The sequence below is a fragment of the Lolium rigidum genome, chromosome 5 (genome assembly GCF_022539505.1).
Source record: "Lolium rigidum isolate FL_2022 chromosome 5, APGP_CSIRO_Lrig_0.1, whole genome shotgun sequence".
Classification (NCBI taxonomy): domain Eukaryota; kingdom Viridiplantae; phylum Streptophyta; class Magnoliopsida; order Poales; family Poaceae; genus Lolium; species Lolium rigidum.
Window position 1 is genome coordinate 23,786,118 of NC_061512.1, and position 6,000 is coordinate 23,792,117.

A 6,000-nucleotide genomic window follows, 5' to 3' on the forward strand; every position below is an offset into this window, starting at 1 on the left:
ACAACGATTTGTTTGTCATTTCTTCATACAAAATATATATATATATATCCTTAGTTCTTCTAAAGTACTCAAGGATATTCTTACTGTCATCCAATGATCATCATATGAATCATTCTGGTATATGATCATAACACTTTATAGCACATGATATCTGATTGTGTACATATTATTCGTGATCTATAATCACTCATGTGTTTTTACTCATTGAGTGTCAGATACACTCAAGTCTTGTTAAACCTTCACATGACAAGAACATTTTCTTAATTTTTTCTATATTGAACTACTTCAATATCCATCATATGTACTTTGACTTAAACTTATTTATGTGTTTCAATCTATCTTCATAGATCTTGACACTAAATTTGTTTCAGTCCATATCCTTTCATTGAAGTTAATTCTCAATGAAACCTTTTTAATCAAGTATATAATTACATCATTTATAACCAACTATATGTCACCTACATAAAGTATTATAAATGTGTCTTAGCGCTCCCACTTAATTTCTTGCAAATGCAAGCCTCTTCATCGTCTCCGATGAAATCAAAAACTCTTTGACTATTTCATCTCGGTGAAGATTCCAACTCCGTGATACTTACTTCATCCAATTGAAGTTCGTATACCTATCTAGTATTCCACGGACCAGCAAAACTCTTGGTTGTATCTTGTATACACCTTTTAATACATACTTCTGATAAGTAATGTATTTTGCCATCCTACTAGCATATCTTATAAAAGAAATATGTAGTGATTACTAGAATAATCCACATAGACTATAAGCATTGCTACGTGAAGATCTAATCTTATCGTATTCAACTCTTTGAACTTTGTTGTAAACAATTTTTCGATAAGTCAAGCTTTCTTCAAGGATATTTCATCCAAGTCTATCAATTTCATAGATCCATTTACTTTCATAAAGTATTCATCTATCTTGGATTTCATGGCGCATGGCCATTTTAACGGAGTCGTGGCCCATCATAACTTCTTTGTTTTGTAGTTGGTTTATCATTGTTCAAAATTAATCCTTTGTCCACAAATCATTTATTTGATCACAAAGTAAACCATACCTACAAGGTTCAATATGTACTTTGATCTCCATAGCTAAAACACTTTGTAGTCATGAGAGCCATGATCGTCGTGGCCGCTTCCGAAACCAATTCCGATGTCTGCGCTACTCGATCATTATGCTCAGGTTCATAAACCTTATCAAATTATATTGTCCTCCCACTCAAATACTTCACTCGAAACAATTTCTCGGAAATAAGAAACATTGACAAACACTTTTGTCTTTATCTTGTGGGAAGAATTCCCAATTAAATCTCTGGGATAACCAACAAAGACATTCATCCGATTTTGGTTGACTATTAGGGTTTATACTCATGCCATAACTTGTATGGTGTCATTTCAACGGATCATGATGATGCTCTATTCAGTGTAAAAGCGGTAGTCACTAAAGCATAATCCACAAAAATATAATGGCATCAATATTTTATCTCATCATTGATCCAACAAAGTTTGGACATATCTCTTGGATACTTCATCATCACTATGATACTCCAAGAAACGTAAGTTGTAGAACAATTTCATAACTCTCTTAGATGTTCGCTAAAACTCGTAATTCAAATATTTCCACCATGATCCAATCATAGATATTTGATTTCTATTACGATGATTTCCACTTCATACTGAAATTTATTTGAATCCATTCAAATGTTTCAAACTTCTTCCTTATTGAATATATCCACATATATATACTCAATTCATTGTTGAAAGTTTTCATGAAGTAGAAGAATCTCCCGCACACAACTATGCCCAGTGAACCACATACATCATCATGTATTTTTTCCACTAAGTTAGTTGCCCGTTCAACTTTTGGCCTATGAACGGTATTTTAATCATTCTCTTTAGAAAAGATTTGCAAGCGCCAAATGATTCAAAAATCAAATGACTCCAAAAATCCATTTGCATGGAGTTCCTTCATGCGTTCCTTTCTAACATGACCTAAATGGCGGTTCCACAAATAAGTGGAATTCAAATCATTTGCCTTATGGCATTTTAGCGTCAGTGTTATGTATGTTTGTTTCACCATTAAGATTTATAATAACTTATCCATCGTATATGGAATAATGTCATAATTTGAACAACTCATTGTTTTCATTTGACCAGAGCAAAATAACAATTATTAAGTTCTTTATTATAAATTCTAAGGGCTAGATAGAATGCTAACGATGAACATAATAACACTTTATTTTGTTCCAGTCGTGCATTCCTATCATATTCCTTGTCAGTCACTTAGGCCATTGTATTCTTGTATTGCGTTGTTTTGTATGACACTTCATACCAACCAATATAGTACTAATACCCAAGAATTTCTTAGTGTGACTTAACTAGGAATACAACCATAACATGTATATCATTTATATACACCTGAGCTAGACTTTCTAGTCTTTTCTTTTCTTTTTGCCAAAATATCTTTTGTAGTTTCTCTTTTAGCTTTCCTCATTATTCAGAAAAACACTTCAACATCAATAACTTCTAGGTTTGTTGGTCTAATACCAATAACCTTGAGGTTCTTATTTTGAAGTTAATCATCATATGACAAGTGTTCCAGATTTCACTTATTAGTAACTATGATGAACAATTTCACTCATAATTTTATCCATCAATTCATGACAACCTTTTTGAGACCATGTCTGTACATGCTAGGCTCATAAAGTTTAACCTTAGTATTCGCATGTGCAAATCTGGCTTGCATCCGTTGTAAGCACACGTAGAATCTATAACACCCGATCATCACGTGATGCTTCGAAACGACGAGTCTTAGCAACGGTGCATACTAAGGATGATAACTTCATGGATATGCGAATATTATTAGTGCCCCAATAGTTGGAGGATTGTGACGTCTGGCGTCTTCAACCTTCATACATTCCCATAAAACTTATGAGTTTATGTAGTCTCACCGAATTTATATTCTATCATCTTGCAATAAGGTCTTAGATATCACATATATCTCGTACCTTGATTATTTCTGAAAACTAAATTTTCAGCTCCTTACTTTTCAAACATATTTGAACTTCAAGTTTCACGGAGACAAGATAACTTTAGGTACTAATTGAAAACATAGCTCTTTGAATCAACAATGTGAGGTTTACTAAAAGTTTGCAATAGGACTCAATCAATTCTTGATTCTTTAACAATACGGTACCAATCCGTAAAGTTTCTTGTCAGATTTTAACAAGATTTCTATCTCAATAACAAGACTAGCGCATAGTAGAAAACGGATGCCAATACTACAAAATTAATTCAAAATACTACTCGGACTATGTTTATGATAATTAGTTCATGTTTTAATCTAATTACTAATGAACTCCCACTTAATACAACATCCCTCATAGTTGTTAAGTGGTACACGATCCAAATCCACTACACCAAAACCGATCATCACGTGAGATGATGTAGCTTCAATGGTGAACATCAACATGTTGATCATATCATCCATATGACTCGTGTTCAACCTTTCGGTTTCCGTTGTCCCGAGGCCATGTCCGTACATGCTAGGCTCGTCAAGCAAACCCAAGTATTCCGCGTGTGCAACATGGTTTACACTCGTTGTATGTTGAGTTTATCACACCCGATCATCACGAGATGCTTCAAAACGTCAAACAATGCAACGGTGCATACGAGGGGAGAACACTTTATTATCTTGATATTAATGTGAGGGATCATCTTATAATGCTACCGTCGCGTTCTAAGCAAAATAAGATGCATAAAGGATTAACATCACATGCAATTCATATGTGATATGATATGGCCCTTTTGTCTTTGCGCCTTTGATCTTCATCTCCAAAGCACGGACATGATCTCCATCATCAACGGGCATGATCTCCATCATCGTCGGCGTAGTGCCAAGGTTCAATGGCGCCGTCTTCATGATTGTCCTCCATGTAGCAACTATTACAACTACTTTGAAATACTACTCAACATGAAATTTAAAGACAACCATAAGGTTCCCGCCGGTTGCCACAATACAATAATGATCATCTCATACATATTCATCATCACATTATGGCCATATCACATCACCAAACCCTGCAAAAACAAGTTAGACGCTCTCTAATTTGGTTTGCATATTTTACGTGGTTTAGGGTTTTCGATATAGATCTAATCTACCTACGAACATGAACCACAACGTTGATACTAATGTTGTCAATAGAAGAGTAAATTGAATCTTTACTATAGTAGGAGAGACAGACACCCGCAAAGCCTCTTATGCAATACAAGTTGCATGTCGAACGAGGAACAAGTCTCATGAACGCGGTCATGTAAAGTTAGTCCGAGCCGCTTCATCCCACTATGCCATAAAGATGCAAAGTACTCAACTAAAGATAACAAGAGCATCAACGCCCACAAAACCATTGTGTTCTACTCGTGCAACCATCTATGCATAGACACGGCTCGATACCACCGTAGGATAACGTTGCATAGAAAACAAAAATTTTCCTACCGCGAACACGCAATCCAAGCCAAGATGCAATCTAGAAGACGGTAGCAACGAGGGGGTATCGAGTCTCACCCTTGAAGAGATTCCAAAGCCTACAAGATGAGGCTCTTGTTGCTGCGGTAGACGTTCACTTGCCGCTTGCAAAAGCGCGTAGAAGATCTTGATCACGATCGGTTCCGGCGCCACGAACGGGCAGCACCTCCGTACTCGGTCACACGTTCGGTTGTTGATGAAGACGACGTCCACCTCCCCGTTCCAGCCGGGCAGCGGAAGTAGTAGCTCCTCTTGAATCCGACAAAGCACGACGGCGTGGTGTCGGTGGTGGTGGAGAAGTCCGGCGGAGCTTCGCTAAGCGTGCGGGAAGTGGAGGAGCTGGGCGGCTAGGGTTTGGGGAGAGGGGGGCGCCGGCCACTATAGGGGTGCGGCCACCTTGGTGGTGTTTGAGGTGGCCGGCCCCTCCCCCTTGGCCCTCATTATATAGGTGGAACCCCAAGAGGTGGTGTCCAAGTCTTCGAATAAGACCCGAACCAAAAACCTTCCATAGGAGGGGAAACCTAGCCAAGCTAGGACTCCCACCAAGGTGGGAGTTCCACCTCCCATGTAGGGTGGCCGGCCCCCTAAGGGGAGTCCACTTGGGACTCCTCCCCCACTAGGGTTGGTCGGCCATGGAGGTGGAGTCCCATGTGGACTCCACCTTCCTTGGTGGTTTCTTCCGGACTTTTCTAGAACCTTCTAGAACCTTCCATAGAACCTTCCGCGACATTTTTATTCACATAAAATGACATCCTATATATGAATCTTATTCTCCGGACCATTCCGGAACTCCTCGTGATGTCCGGGATCTCATCCGGGACTCCGAACAAATATTCGAACTCCTTTCCATATTCAAATACTACCATTTCAACATCCAACTTTAAGTGTGTCACCCTACGGTTCGAGAACTATGCGGACATGGTTGAGTACTCACTCCGACCAATAACCAATAGCGGGATCCGGAGATCCATAATGGCTCCCACATATTCAACGATGACTTTAGTGATCGAATGAACCATTCACATACAATACCAATTCCCTTTGTCTCGCGATATTTTACTTGTCCGAGGTTTGATCTTCGGTATCACTCTATACCTTGTTCAACCTCGTCTCCCGACAAGTACTCTTTACTCGTACCGTGGTATGTGGTCTCTTATGAACTTATTCATATGCTTGCAAGACATTAGACGACATTCCACCGAGAGGGCCCGAGTATATCTATCCGTCATCGGGATGGACAAATCCCACCGTTGATCCATATGCCTCAACTCATACTTTCCGGATACTTAATCCCACCTTTATAACCACCCATTTACGCAGTGGCGTTTGATGTAATCAAAGTACCTTTCCGGTATAAGTGATTTACATGATCTCATGGTCATAAGGACTAGGTAACTATGTATCGAAAGCTTATAGCAAATAACTTAATGACGAGATCTTATGCTACGCTTAATTGGGTGTGTCCATTA